The sequence below is a fragment of the Myxine glutinosa genome, chromosome 4 (genome assembly GCF_964187855.1).
Source record: "Myxine glutinosa chromosome 4, kmMyxGlut1.1, whole genome shotgun sequence".
In the NCBI taxonomy this organism is placed as follows: domain Eukaryota; kingdom Metazoa; phylum Chordata; class Myxini; order Myxiniformes; family Myxinidae; genus Myxine; species Myxine glutinosa.
In genome coordinates, this window is record NC_136264.1 from 113,751,265 (window position 1) to 113,767,536 (window position 16,272).

Genomic DNA, 16,272 nt, shown 5'->3' on the forward strand with positions numbered 1-16,272 from the left:
CAGTCGTAAATTTTAAAGCGGCTCTTATAAATGCTTGCCTTGGCCTAGAACTTAAGACTTGCCTTTTGCACAAATGACAAGTGAGCACTTATAAAGGTGCCTTTAGTTTTTAAAATACGACACCTATTTATACATTATCAGAAAAGAAGTTCTGTTTTTTACTTTTGTATAAAGCTCGCCACTCGGCTTTGTACAATATATTGTTTGTGATGTTGGTTTGAATGCACTTGTTTGTACTTTTTGCCTTTTTTCTGTTAATGCTGAATATTTTACACTTCCAATGAGGTATTTTATTTTTTAATTCTTAAGTGATATTTTGTACTCTTCCAATACAAATCACACTGATTTTATTTTATTTTATCACTTTAGAAAGTTTTCTTAAATGTGTCAGTCAAATGTGGTGAAATTAATTTTGCAGGGAAACCTGTACTGATGTTTCAATAATGGAGAGAAACTTCGTCTGGTCTTTATTGAAATTTTCATTTTACATTGTTATATGAGAAAATGACCAATTATGTAGGAAATGTAACCTCGTTGATTTTTTTTTAGTAATTTCTATAGAAGCTGCTATGTTTTTCCTTTGTGGGTTCCTCATTGGCTGTGACGTGCATGCCCATTTGTGTCACATGCATTCCACAACCAATCGAAGACCCTCAATATCAAGAGTGCCATCACGTAAATTACTGTGAAATTCAATGAGCAGCATTCACTGTTCTCTGGAGCATTATTCATATAATTGTGTGAAGTGAAAATTCTCTTAGAAATTCCGCATAAGGTTTGTGACTGAGCAACCATGAGGATAAAATGGTTTGGCAAGTTAGTGTTCAATTCTGAACCCTAATTTCCCTTTAATTGTTAACTCTGTTTGTTAAGTTAAAAATCCTATTAACCCCTGCTTGGCAGTGTACAATGAAGAGGACTGGAAATTGGGTGTTAAAATGTTTCCAAGCTGCATCATTTCTATAATCTGACATATTGCATGCTGAGGACAGGAATTATGTGGAAAAAAATGAGTTTACAAGACACTGCCAAAATACATCGACTTATCCCCATGTAATGTGTTTAAAAAATAAATCACCAGACAATCAGTGTTTTTACATGTATATTAAAAGAAATTTGACGAAAGTATTTTCCTTCATGTTCCAAAAAAGGTACTTCTGTATATGTTGGTTTAAATGAATGGACTGAGTGAAAACTATGATTTTTCAGACATTCTGTCATAAAAAACAACGTTGCCTTTGTTCAAGGAAACAGTTAATATGAAATAACTGTATGGCAGTGTATTCAAATTAGGGACCATCTACATTGTCCATATACAGACACAGACACAGACACAGACACACATATATATATATATATATATATATATATATATAATTATATATATATATATATATATAATATATATATATATATATATATATATATATATATATATATATATATATATATATATATATATACAGTGGAACCTTGACTTACGAGTGCCCCAACTTACGAGTTTTTCGAGATACGAGCCGTCGCTCGGGCGGTTTATTGCTTTGAGATGCGAGCCGAGATCCGAGTTACGAGCTTTCGCCACCCGGTCACGTGGTTATCTTGCCGTGCACGTACAGTATCTCTGACGTATAGCGCTGCATTTTTGTTTTCGCATGTTGGTTATTTTGAGTTTTGCCGCCAGGTGGGTTCCGGTCACGTGGTTATCTTGCCGTGCACGTACAGTATCTCTGTCGTATAGCGCTGCATTTTTGTTTTCGCATGTTGGTTATTTTGAGTTTTGCCGCCAGGTGGGTTCCGGTCACGTGGTTATCTTGCCGTGCACGTACAGTATCTCTGTCGTATAGCGCTGCATTTTTGTTTTCGCATGTTGGTTATTTTGAGTTTTGCCGCCAGGTGGGTTCCGGTCACGTGGTTATCTTGCCGTGCACGTACAGTATCTCTGTCGTATAGCGCTGCATTTTTGTTTTCGCATGTTGGTTATTTTGAGTTTTGCCGCCAGGTGGGTTCCGGTCACGTGGTTATCTTGCCGTGCACGTACAGTATCTCTGTCGTATAGCGCTGCATTTTTGTTTTCGCATTTTGGTTATTTTGGAAAATTTCATGTTCATATCGAACATTTCATGTTCATGTTCATGTTTTCATGTTCATGCCATGCCAGGCCACAACTTGTTCAGAGTGCCGGCGATAGCTCGCCTTCTCTTTGTGGAAAACACGGTGAGATCCTTAACATCCAACAACTAATGGGACGCAAACGGGGCGCCCAGTTTAGCGGTACACACATTGATGAATCACCCTGCCTGTGATTCACCCATGACAGGTTATAGCTGGGTCGGGATTCAAACCCAGGCTGGACAGTTTAGACTTTAGAGTCAAGTGTGCGTACCTCCAGTCCAGGCCATCCTGCCAACTTGTATGCTGCATACAGGTGAAATATAAAGCGCGAGATATTTTTATATATACTGTATATTTTAAAAAAAATTGGTGTGGTTTTTGGCGGGCTGGAACGGATTAATAGCATTTCAATGCATTTCAATGGGGAAATTTGATTTGAGATACGAGCAATTTGAGTTACGAGCTCGGTCACAGAACGAATTAAACTCGTAAGTCAAGGTTCCACTGTATATATATATATACACACATATATATATATATACACACATATATATATATACATATATATATTGTTATGGATCTCAGATCACGGCACTCCCCTTACCGAGGGGGGTTTAATCCCCCCGTCTATTACACTGGCCATCCGAGTCCTAGAAGATATCGCGCTCCTTTGCGGGGTTGAGGTTGACCAGGGTGACTGGTCAATGGAGTCCCAGATACCTTCGCCAACCTCACCGCAAAGCAGGGCACTACTTCTGCCCGAGCCACGGACAAGATGGAATTTTGCCGAGCGGTTTAGCAATCCGCAGCTCGAGCCGTTAGCAGAAAGACTAACCCGATTCTGAGAGGTTCCTATATCGTGCCACCGATATTCAATTGGGGACAGGACGCAAGCGATCGGATGAGAGGGAACCAAAGAATAAGAAGGGTGAAGGAAGAACAAATATGATTTATTAACTACACTAAAAGAGGAAACGAAAGAAGGGAATATACAAGAAGAAGGAAATAAAAGGACATAGGGCAAGCTTATCTAAACAGTCTTAACTTATCACGACCCCAGGACAAACAGACAGACTCACACGGAATGGTAGCTGGTAGGGGAGGAAGGTCTAGGCAGATGGTTCCAGGCGATGGGATCCGTCCAGGCTCCAGGTCCGCAGGCGAAGAACGGCAGGCAGCTTCGCGTATCGTTGGCGCGCGACCGGACCTTACATATGCGAGGGGCTGGAATGCTGCGTACGTATCGCGTGCCGAACGCTCTCAAAACCAAACGGCAGTTCGATCAAACGATCCTCTGCGCAGTTCCTCATCAAAGGACTTCCCTCGTGCAGTTCTCTTGGTGTCTGCCGATCATTCGCTCATCTCTCCCGCATCTGCCGATCATCTGCCTCATCTGCCGAAGACCGAAGTAGTCCGCGGCGGTGCTTTTATTACAAGCCTCGCATATCAAGCCGTGTCTGCTTCGCTCCGCCTACCCGTGAACATGCCTCTGCCCGGATTGGTTGCGAGGGTTCATTGGTACCTCCCCCCGTGACGTGTTGATGGGGCGACGCCTATGTTCCAGGCCACTCCTCCCTTCTTCTCCCACTCTGCCACGTGGCTTATGGCGGCGGGCAGGAACAAACCAAAAGGCAGCGATGACGGCAATACGATTATGTGGCAGCATTGGGAAGGACAAGCCCCGTTGAAGGTGCTACCGGCACTTTGGAGAGAGAGAGAGATTGGGGATAATTGAAGGGGCCTAGGTTATTTGATTAATACAACGCAGATTCAACTATTGGAAACAGATCCTTACCTGAAACACATACTAATGAAATAACTAAAGAAGAAGCCTATGGTGTGCTACGTGTCGCTCGTGGCCTAACTAGGGTGCGACCTTTGACCTTTACAGCAAAAATGGGAATATTTACAGGGGATTATTTATAAGGGAATATTACAGATATTTACAAAGTGGAGGGTTCTAAAAACCAGAACAACATATATAATATATATATATATATATATATATATATACACAAAGAATTAAGTTAAGCACCCCCCCCCGTTTTTTTACAACCTCGCACATTACAAGTTTGTTGTCGTCAAAACAGTGTAATATACCCATGATATTGCTATATTTTCTGGAGAAGTGATATTATGGTCACATAAAAACATAACAATCATGCCGTTTTCAATATTTTATTCTGAATAATTTAAGGTGAAATTTTTTGGGAATTTTAGGCATATTTTCACCTCAATTTAAGTATGGAGCTATAGGTCCATCACGGACAGTGTGGATGACGTTTATGTTTTCTAACGTACAGTCATTGTTCTGAGAAGACCTCTAGCGATCTTTGCGTCAATAACGTGTGTAGGACCCACGTGATCGGATCACTGACTCAACCAATCACTTTTTTTCACTTTGATCACTCAATTTCATCAATGGATAATTGCTAATGTCATACCAATCATTATTTGATCTCACATACCTTAGAATATATGCCAATGTATACATATACACAAAGAATATATATTAGGGGGTGCTTACCTTAATTCGTTGTGTAGGGGTGCTTAACTTAATTATTTGTGTATATATATATATATTGTTGCGGAGATGAGGACTGTATTTTTTTGATTGTGTGCTGTATTATTATTATTATTGTTTATTCTGCGCCCCCCTACCTCCGGAGCTGTGTAAAGGTGAAAGGGCATCCCATAATTAGTCCACAAGCATACACGTCAGCCAAGTAATAGAATACCCCTGTTGATAGTTATCTCTTATTCTGTGTTCTAGGGTAAGGCTGTGTCTCCCATTAATTGAAGTACTCCATTGCACCAGTGAAAGAGAATAGATCCCCTTTCATTCCCATCCCCAAAAACCTCCATTTCCTATCACATCCCCTTTCGTCATTGCCGAGCCTCGATTGCCCATATTACATCCCCTCTCGTCATTGCTGAGCCCTCGATTCTCAATCACCTCCCCTCCAATAACCGCCATTGACCACGAGGCATGGTCGGAGAAGAAAGGCGTGTCTCCACCTCGTCATAGAGGGGAGGAGGGGCGTACCCGCCCGTCGTCATCGAGGGCGGAGCCCGAGGGTCGCGCGACCAACCAGGGCCGAGGTGAGCACCCCGATGGGCGTGTCCAAAACGCCGGCGGCTTAATCGCCGGAGGCGTTATAAAGGCGCGCACGCAGGAAGCAAGTGGGTTGGTCACAAAGAGTTGGTCGTCAAGAGAGAGTCGTGAAGAGTCAGGCAGTGGAGTCGGTGGTCAGTTGGTTGCGGTGAGGAGTCGGTGGTGGCGGTCAGTGGTTGCGTTGGTTGCGGTGAGGAGTCGAGGAGGGAGGAGATCAGAAGACAGGAAGGCCTTGAGTTGGACTAAGCAAGAGAGGAAGTTGTTGGACTGGGTGGGACTAAGAAAGAGAGAGAAAGAGTCCTGAAGCTTGTGAGGGAAGGAGAGAGAACCCGCCACACCAACGCCCCAAGCTCTGCGTTGGCTCCACCAAGCGTTCAGCTCCACCAAGCTCCGCGTTGGCTCCACCAAGTGTTCACCTCCACCAAAGCTCCACCAAGCGTTCAGCTCCACCAAGCTCCGCGTTGGCTCCACCAAGCGTTCACCTCCACCAAAGCTCCACCAAGCTCCGCGTTGGCTCCACCAAGCGTTCACCTCCAGCCATCCACCTCCTGCCATTCCTGTCATTCCCCGCGTGAGTCTGTCTTTTGTTTGTTCTGTCCTGGGTTAATTAAGACTGTAGGTAAGCTAGTATTTTCCCTGTGTCACCTGCGTCTTATGTGCTTGTAAATAAACGTGACTGCTTTCTTTTTGCTTGTGTGTAAATAGTCAATAAATTCAGTAGTATTTCCAAACCTTTCTTTGCCTTCGTTTTCCTCTTTGCATTGCGTCGTTTTCGTCTTTTCCCTCATTGAGCAGCTGCGGTGCGATACGGCCAAAGTTCTGGGTGAATCGGGTGAGTCAGGGATCCTGTTAGGTCGCGGTAATACACCACCGCTCGGTCATCATAACATCTAAACCGCGATCTGTAACAATTGGTGTCTGGGAGTGAGATTCGGGGCCCGAACCAAATTTTTTAAAATAAAAAAAAAACATCTAGAAAAAATTTGGTCTAAATTTGGAGCGGACGAAATTTGTTTTGTTTTAAAGCAAAACCCGAATTTTGAAATCGCGCCATGGCTGGTCAAGGCGACGGGATGCCGGTGGGAGAGATAGAGGGGTTAGGAGTAACCCAGGATCAAATGGAGGGGAGCAATGAGGAGGCGGTTGAGGGAGTATCAGGCACGCAAAATGGCGTCCTCGCGCACGTGGGTGGAGCGGCACCAAATTTTGCCGCGCCCGCGACCGCAGCAGCGCCGCTCGTGGATTTGAACCTTTTTATGATGCAAATGAAGGCCCTTATGGAAAAGAATAGTGAGCAATTGGGAGACCAAATTAGAGGTTTGAAAAGCAGTATGGGAGAGATGGGGGGCCAAATGGGGGTAATGGGGAACCGGATGGATGCTCAGAGTGAGCAATTGGGGGTAATGAGGGACGAAGCGAGGGGTACCGGTGAGGAGTTAGACAAGAAATTTGGGAAGTTCGACAATAATTTTGAGGGGTTAGACAACGGGATAAAAGAGGTAAAGAATGGGTTAATGGGGTTAGAAAATAGTATGGAGGACAAATTGCGGGAGATAGGGGAGCAATCCGCCCGAGAAATTAAACAGATGGGAGAGCAGATAGAGGAGGTAAAAATCGGGGTAGAAACCAAACTGGATGCTCAGAGGGATGAATTGGGACAGATGAGGGCGGCATCTACAAAAGAAAGGGAGGAGATGAAGGAGGAGATACGACGAGGTGTGAGTGAGGAGGTTTCGGGGCTACACGAGGAGGTAAAGCGAGGTGAGAAGCGTATGGAGAAAGAGGTGAGGAATAATACGGCAAAGTTACAAGGGGGAATAGAAGATCTGACGGAGGAGTTGGAACAGCTGACGGAGGGACAAAAAGAACTAGTGGAGCAGGTTCAAAAGAACACTGCGGTACTAGGAGGGTTAAAGGCGACACAAAAAGAAATTAAAAACGAATTAATAGCGACGCAGAGGCAATGTCAGATGGTACGTGAGGAACTGACAATGAGGGTGGACGAGGTGACAGAGATAATGGAGACAAAGGACCGAGTGGTGAGGATGCACATAGAGACGGTCACGGTAGCCTTAGAGGACGAACTTGAGGAGACGCACCGAGAAATAAAAGAGGTTAAACAAAAATTAGAGGAAGTGGAAGAAGAGGTGAGTGAAATTAAGAAGAGACGGACAGAAACTAAGAGAGAAATCCAGGAGGAGGTAATGGAATTGGTACAAGGTCGGTGCTCAACTCATAATGTGCTGCTCACTAACCAAATAAAGAGTTTGCAGGTGGCAAAGGAGGTGCGACGACGAGGTACGGAGGTGAGTGGCAATGTATATAATAATAATAATAATATAATAATAATAATTCATTTATTTTGTATAGCGCTTTTCCAGAAGCCCAAAGAAGCCCAAACCTCGCATATGATGTGAGGAAAGCTTCAGTCGGCTTGGGGATTGGTTTGGATCCGGGTGTTCGTGAAAGGCCGTTGGTGAAGTGTGCGACAGGTCTGGTGTGTGAAAAAAGAGGTGTGCGAGAATGTCCGACCATGGGGTGTGTGAGGAAAAAGTGCACGCCGAGGAGTGAGTGTGCCGTCAAGAGTGAGTTGGTCGAAGCGCGTGTGCGAGGGGGTACATGGAAGCGCGGTGTGGTGAGTGTTACGGAGGAAGTAACGGGAGAGTGTGCGCGAGAAAGGTGTGTAACGGACAGGTGCATGGGGAAAGAGTGTGCTGTCGAGAGTAAGGGTGAGTGCGTTGTCAAGAGTGGTGGTGAGAGTAGTGAGAGTGACACGGAGCGTGAGTTGGTTGTGACAGGTGAGCGAGGATGTACACCTGGAATGAAAGGATGCACACCTGGAATGGTAGAGCGTGAGTGGGAATGCACGCTGGAATTGGTAGTGAGGCACGTGGTTGGGTGTGCGGGTGAGAGCACACCTGTGATTGTCACAAAGGAGGTGACCGAGGAGGGGGCGCGAAGAGGTGTGTTGGTGAGGTGTGCGAGCGACGAATGTGTGCCAAGGTGTTCGGTGGTCAGGTGTGTGACCAAGTCGGTGAGCGGAATGAGTGTACCGAGGTGTGTAAGAAGAGGTACGACGAGGAGCATGGAAACGGCTGCATGTATGAGCAAGAAAGGGGTAGCGTATGCATGTAAGCGTGCAGGTGAAGCATCGACGGTAACCAGGTTAGAGGTTAGAACGACTTATAGCCGAATCGGGCCCTCGGTGCGCGTCGGGCAGCTTCGCGTGCCGCGAGAACCAGCGGGGATCTGAACCACGGCGGTTTCGAAAGAACCGCCGTACGCGATCCACGCTGTGCCTCGCTTGGAACGGCCGCGTCCGGGCTCCACTAGGCGGAGCGGGCAGCCCGATAGGAAGGGTCGTCATGGCGACCACTTCTTATTGAGACGTGCCGGCAGGTCGAGATCGGGACATTGGATGGCTCCACGCCGAGGTGGTGCGTGGAATCTCGGCCCGGGTGAGCCCCCGTCCCTGCCACGAATGCGGGACGTATCCAGCCGCTGGCACAAAACAACCCGTATTCATTGTTTGGCTGTACGAAGCCGGGCTGTAGACGTGAATTGGCGCACCGAGAGGATGTAATAAGTAGACGGGTGATGAGGATAGTGGTTTGGACTCAAAATTAGAAAAAGGCGAAATTTGATGATTGGTACGGTGATTGGCAGATGATTGGCAGATGATTGGCAGAATTTTTGATTTATTGAATTTGGACGAACAAAATTTATAGTGAGAGACCCCCGATGTGGTGGGATGGCAAATCCACCATCCCTCACAGACGTGGGGCAAATGCGCTATAGTTTATGGGGTGTATGGCAGTGAAAACTAGCCCGGGTGGGTTAGGTTATATTGTAGGGATCTAGCGAAGTTGACATTAGGTGACGTTAAGATTAGTTAGTGACAATGATACCTGTAGTGGGGACGCAGGTAGATTAGTGTGGATTATAATGACGAGGGAGCGCAATAGTTTAAAGGGACGACTGGGAAGCGCAAGTTTCAGAGGGGAGTAGTTAGCTGAGATGATGCCGTGTGTTTGAGAATTGAACAGGTGTGATTGCACAGGTGTGCAACTGAACAGGTGTGTGGAGCAGTGTATGAGGGAGTAGTGGTGATTGCGTGTTGTGTTGACCAACTGGTCCAGGAAGAGGAGGAGGGTGCAGGTGGCACCAGGTATGATTGCACAGGTGTGCAACGACAGGTGAATGGAGGACAGGTGTATGGAATAAATGGTATGGAGTATTGGAATGGATGGTCGTGGAGTGAGTATGGTGGAAATTGTGGAGTGGAGTGGATGGTGCGAAGGTGTGAATGGGGGAAGAGTGGACCCCATCACGGATACCCGGGGCGGGTAGTGTAAGTGTTAGGTAGAGGGTACAGGTAAATTGTGGTTGGATATTGGCATCTGTGGTGCGGGTGAAAGAATGGTCTTTGGATGGGTGCATTAGTGTTGTGGAAATGGCTGGGCGTGTAGCCTGTTAGTGTGTGTAGTTGGTTTGGGCACTCCACCACTGTGAGGATGTCGGCCAGGTGAGGCCGCAGGTGGGCTCTGGGAGCCGGTAGTTGTGGATGGGGCCCGAGGATCCGGAGGACGGACCCGGGTAGCCCAGTGCCAGAGGGCACCAAGGGGTGACAGAGCCAGGAGAGGGCCTTCCCCAGTTAGTTAGGTTAAGGTGAGGAGCTAGGTAAGCTCGGGTGGCAACTACAGTGGTGGAGGTGTGCAGGTGGGTAGACCTGCTGGGAGAGCTACACGTCGCAGCCCAGAAATTGTGCGAGAGCACCGGGAGATGAATCGGGGGAGTGAGACCCCAAATTGAGAAGCACCACAGATTGGTCAATGGGAATTGGTTTTTAGAACCCATAGTGTAAGTTGGCCAATGGATTGGCAGGGAAAGACCCCGGGTAGTGTAAAGTGTATTAAAGTCATTTAGAGGATAGTTAGGATGAAGGATCTCCTCGCACCATCTGCATCCACTCACCTGAGGTGACAGGTACTCCACACCATGCCATGGTTTGATTATTTTTTACTGTGCAAATGTTTGGATTGTGAGACGCATCATGACGTGGGTGTGACATTGTGCTTTGTGTTCCATCTCTTCCTCCTTATGAGGATTGATGATAAATTTGGTGATGGCAAATTTTGAAGTAGAGGGATTGTGGAGACGAATTTGGTATAGGGGAACTATGGGGAAGACGTGACAGTAGTGACGAATTTGTAAATGTGTAGATTTTTGTACATATGGGGTAAGGGCAAGGGTAGGGTAGGTGACAGGGGGGTGACGTACGGTAGGGACGAGCTTTCTCACTTCGCCCTCCGTATGCATTTCGCCTTGCATTGCCTTATTGATGTGTACCCTTGTGACCTTACCCCTCGCTCAATTGTCTTTCCCTTTTTGTCTCCCACATGACCTGTGCGCCATTGGGTGCCGAGGGGAGCGTGCGTGGGTCGGCCATTGTGCGCCCGAAATTCCCAGAACCAGCTGTCTGCATCGATGCACCACATTATGGACCACATGTCTGTGGCCGAGCACCACTTATGGACCCCATGGGTTGGGGCATGGCCCCTCTGCTGGAACCGGCCATGAGGGCCCGAAATCTTGCTGGCGGACCTTGGCCACAGGGCACCGATGCCCCACAGGTGAACCACACTAGTCGGCCCTGTGGGCTATAAATAAAATCAAATAAAAACGGACACGTTAGGTGCATTCTTTTATTGCAAATAGGCCGCCAGCAAGGGAAGATGACAACACCAGGAAAATAATAATAACCAGCAGAGGGAGCCGAAGAGCAAGAGACACCTGCAGGGTTAGGGGTTGTTGTTTTTATTTTCATGAACAATGGTGACTGCACCGATTGGTGCCTGGGTGTGTATTGGTGCGTTTTTGGGTGCTTTAATGGTGCGTCGATGCAGAGCAGACTGTCTCCCCCCCCAGAAAGAACAATCACAGGTCCTGGGTTAGTCTTGTAAATAAAGTAGCATCAATTGTAAATAATGTTTCCCACCGTCAGTGTATAGTTTGAAGACCATTCCGCAATTCGGTTAACTGTGGGCGTAAGTCTGTTAGGCAGGGTGCAATGGAGCAGCGGGACACATTTATTTATGTTTTAAAACTGTCGCACTCAGGGTCAGGTTAAAAGTAGAGGGAACTACACCTACGTGTCACACTAAAAATAAAAGTTGTAGGCCTGGGCCGTGCCTAAGAGGAGGAGGGTGCAGTGTTGCGGAGATGTGGACTGTATTTTTTTGATTGTGTGCTGTATTATTATTATTATTGTTTATTCTGCGCCCCCCTACCTCCGGAGCTGTGTAAAGGTGAAAGGGCATCCCATAATTAGTCCACAAGCATACACGTCAGCCAAGTAATAGAATACCCCTGTTGATAGTTATCTCTTATTCTGTGTTCTAGGGTAAGGCTGTGTCTCCCATTAATTGAAGTACTCCATTGCACCAGTGAAAGAGAATAGATCCCCTTTCATTCCCATCCCCAAAAACCTCCATTTCCTATCACATCCCCTTTCGTCATTGCCGAGCCTCGATTGCCCATATTACATCCCCTCTCGTCATTGCTGAGCCCTCGATTCTCAATCACCTCCCCTCCAATAACCGCCATTGACCACGAGGCAGGGTCGGAGAAGAAAGGCGTGTCTCCACCTCGTCATAGAGGGGAGGAGGGGCGTACCCGCCCGTCGTCATCGAGGGCGGAGCCCGAGGGTCGCGCGACCAACCAGGGCCGAGGTGAGCACCCCAATGGGCGTGTCCAAAATGCCGGCGGCTTAATCGCCGGAGGCGTTATAAAGGCGCGCACGCAGGAAGCAAGTGGGTTGGTCACAAAGAGTTGGTCGTCAAGAGAGAGTCGTGAAGAGTCAGGCAGTGGAGTCAGTGGTCAGTTGGTTGTGGTGAGGAGTCGGTGGTGGCGGTCAGTGGTTGCGTTGGTTGCGGTGAGGAGTCGAGGAGGGAGGAGATCAGAAGACAGGAAGGCCTTGAGTTGGACTAAGCAAGAGAGGAAGTTGTTGGACTGGGTGGGACTAAGAAAGAGAGAGAAAGAGTCCTGAAGCTTGTGAGGGAAGGAGAGAGAACCCGTCACACCAACCCCCCAAGCTCCGCGTTGGCTCCACCAAGCGTTCAGCTCCACCAAGCTCCACGTTGGCTCCACCAAGCGTTCACCTCCACCAAAGCTCCACCAAGCGTTCAGCTCCACCAAGCTCCGCGTTGGCTCCACCAAGCGTTCACCTCCACCAAAGCTCCACCAAGCTCCGCGTTGGCTCCACCAAGCGTTCACCTCCAGCCATCCACCTCCTGCCATTCCTGTCATTCCCCGCGTGAGTCTGTCTTTTGTTTGTTCTGTCCTGGGTTAATTAAGACTGTAGGTAAGCTAGTATTTTCCCTGTGTCACCTGCGTCTTATGTGCTTGTAAATAAACGTGACTGCTTTCTTTTTGCTTGTGTGTAAATAGTCAATAAATTCAGTAGTATTTCCAAACCTTTCTTTGCCTTCGTTTTCCTATTTGCATTGCGTCGTTTTCGTCTTTTCCCTCATTGAGCAGCTGCGGTGCGATACGGCCAAAGTTCTGGGTGAATCGGGTGAGTCAGGGATCCTGTAACGGTCGCGGCAATACCACCGCTCGGTAAATAACATCTTAATCCGCGATCAGTAACAATATATATATATATATAAGTTCAAAACACACCTGGTCACAAGTGTGCCGCACTGACCGGGTCCTCAGTCGAGGTCCTCAGCATCATCCCGTTTCGGCCCTTCAACCTCGATACGGTCAAAGATGGGCCAGCAGGGCCCCCCACTTCTCAATGTCAAAAATATGGGCTTTGTTTGCAGTTATTAGAGATTTATTTCTGAGTTAACATGTATTGTTGTTTTCGTTTTATGATGGGTCCAGCAAACCAGCTATGATTAAACATGGCATGGATGTCCAGAGACAAGCGGTCGAATATCTGAATCCAGGACAAATCCCTGTCACTACATTTGACCAGCCTCTTTTTGCTTTGGCAAAGTGTTGTGTGCAATGGAAATGGTCAGAGACCCATGGTGAGAATATGCATGTGGTTATGCTAGGAGGCGTGCACACAGAAATGGCCCTCTGGAGTACTCTTGGCGATCTCTTAGATAGCTCAGGTTGGACAACAGCAGTAACAGAAGCTCAAGTAGCATCTGCTGGCACAGCTGATTCGTTCTTGAAGGCAGCACACCTAACTCGAACTCGACATGCTCATCAAGTCACACTTTTGACTTTGCATAATTTGCAGGATGAGGCATTCAAATTCAGCCCTGGTCCAAAAGACGAAGACTCGTGGGGAGTGTGGAGAGAGAAAATGCTGAAGAAGAGCCCAACTTTCATTCACTGGGGCCAGATCATAAAGTACGAAAAGCTCATCCTCATCTTCATCAGGGCTCAAAGAGAGAAAAACTTTCCATTGTATGTGAAAGTCCTGGAAGAACTAACTCCTCTATTCTTTGCTTTTGATCATGTGAACTACACCAGATGGATGCCTGTCCACATCAGGGATGTGAAGTCTTTGCCAGACACAATCAGGGACGAGTATGAGCATGCTGGTCGCTGGGTTCTCTCCAAAACTTCCAACATGTTTTCTTCAATCCCCTTCGATCAGGCACATGAGCACTCCGTGAGCAGGTAGAACAGTCGCTAGCACTCTTCAGGAAAGTTCAATACAAGACAATGCAGAAGAAGGAGAAGAAGATCAAAGTGCTTCAGAATAATGTAGCTCTCTTTGGCCAACTATACATCGCCATGCAGAGCCGTGAGAGTGACTTGGATGAATTATTTGCACATGAGATACAGTCATTTCCTCCTTCTCTGTCAGATTTTGGTAAACTTTATCTGCCAGGTACCAAGTCAGATCTGTTGCAATGTCTTGAGCAGCCAGAGCAACGAGAGCCACCTTCAACATTTTGTTGCAAGATTATGGATGGAGCCGTTATTGTCCATTGTCTACCTGTGATTGATGTCAGCACCTTTGACAATTATGCAGATGAAGTCTTTATTCCATACCTAGAGAAGCAGCTGCAACATACAAAGAGGTTAGACCTGGTATGGGACACATACATCGAAGGCAGTTTGAAAGAGAGTACACGGGAAAAGAGGGGAGCTGGTGTGCGCAGAAAAGTGTCTGGCCAAACTAAATTATCACACAACTGGATGGAATTTCTTCGTGATCCAGTCAACAAGAAGGAGCTGTTTGCCTTTCTTACAGCCAAGATCGAAAGATTCAACTGGCCACAGGGCAAAAATATCAATGTTACTTCAGAGGAAAGTGTGTCATCTTCAGGATCAGACAACATGGAAAAATGCAATCACGAGGAAGCCGACACCAGGATCGTTGTCCACATTGTCCATGCTCTTCAACAAGGAGAAAAGCAAGTGTTAGTGCGAACAGTAGATACAGATGTTGTAGTAATCATTGTAGGCCAATTCCATGAGCTCCTCAAGACCCAACAGTCGACTGATATCTGGGTGGCCTTTGGAATGGGAAGGAAATACAGATATTACCACATCAATTCAATCTGCCAGAGTCTTGGGACATCGAAATCACAATCCCTGCCTGTGTTTCATTCATTCTCTGGATGTGACACAACATCAGCATTCCGTGGCAAGGGCAAAAAGTTAGCCTGGCGGGCTTGGCAGGCGTATGACGATGCTACAGAGGCATTCACCTACCTAGCAAAGCATCCTTTCCAAAAGCTGCATGTTGGCTCTGAGATATTCCAAATCTTGCAGAGACTGACTGTAATCCTATATGACAAATCCAGTCCACTGAGTTCTGTCAATGAGACGAGGAGAAAACTCTTCTGCCACGAGAATCGAACAATGGAGAACCTGCCCCCAACACAGGATGCACTGCTGCAGCACGTAAGAAGGGCAATATATCAGGCAGGAATCTGGACAACAAGTACTCAGTCTCTGCAAGTGATTCCATCTCCAGAAGACTATGGCTGGACCAAGGAATCAGGATCCTGGGTGCCGGTGTGGATGACAGTTCCAGAGGTCTCCAGAGCATGCCGAGAACTGATCAAATGTTCCTGCAGAGGAAACTGTTCTACCTGCAAATGTAGCAATGCAAATCTGGATTGCTCTCCACTCTGCAAGTGCAGCTGTAAGAAATAGACTATGAACTACTGCATTGCAAGATACATCTGTCTCATTTCTGCTTCTTCTTTTTTTGCTAGAAAATTGGGGGGGCTGCAGCCCCCAGCCCCCTCCCCCCGTTTCCAGGGCCCATGCTGAAGATCTCGCATGTGCTTTATTTCAAAAATAGGAAAATCTAAAATCAAAAGTTGGGACACAAGATGAACTCTGCCAAAATGTGCCTCATAATTATCACAAGCAAAGAAAAATAATATTATGGTGTCGGGGGGGGGGCTCCCCACCCCAATCGCCCGACCATTTGCCCCTGTTCCCAGGAGCCTCACATTCTAAAATGAAATGTAGTGCTTAAAAATGTTATGTACCAAAAAATTGTGCTCATAGACAATATAAGATTGGGTGTAAAACCCGTATTTCAGCAATATGGGAGGGGGTAGTGCCCCGGATCCATGACCCCGTTCAGGTGGCACCCCTTCTAAAATCAAACGTTAGGCTAAAAGGAAGGTCTGTACCAAAAATGGCGCTTTTATCCAACCTGTAACGATATTTCCACTAAGCCACCTAACTATTATGATTGGGTTGGGGAGGGTGGGGGGAGTGAGGGGGGGACCAATCGGAATGGGGTTTGGGATAAATTTAATAAAGAGATTGGGACAAGGGGATGGGTCTGCTTCCGGTTCGGGTGTCTGGGTCATTGATTATGTTTCCTGTGTTTAATGTTTGCCTTGGTCTTGGGTATCGGGTGTGACCATCGCGGGTGATTAGTGGGTGATTACATGATCCTAGAAAGGTCGACATGGGTCCATGTGGCCAGAAGCCATGCTTCGAGGATTTCCCGACTTGCCCGACCGGGTGCTGAGGCTTTGATAACCGTGGTTTCTCATGCGAAGTTGTGTTGTTGCTTGCGACAGTGTGGTGCTGCTATCAGTGAA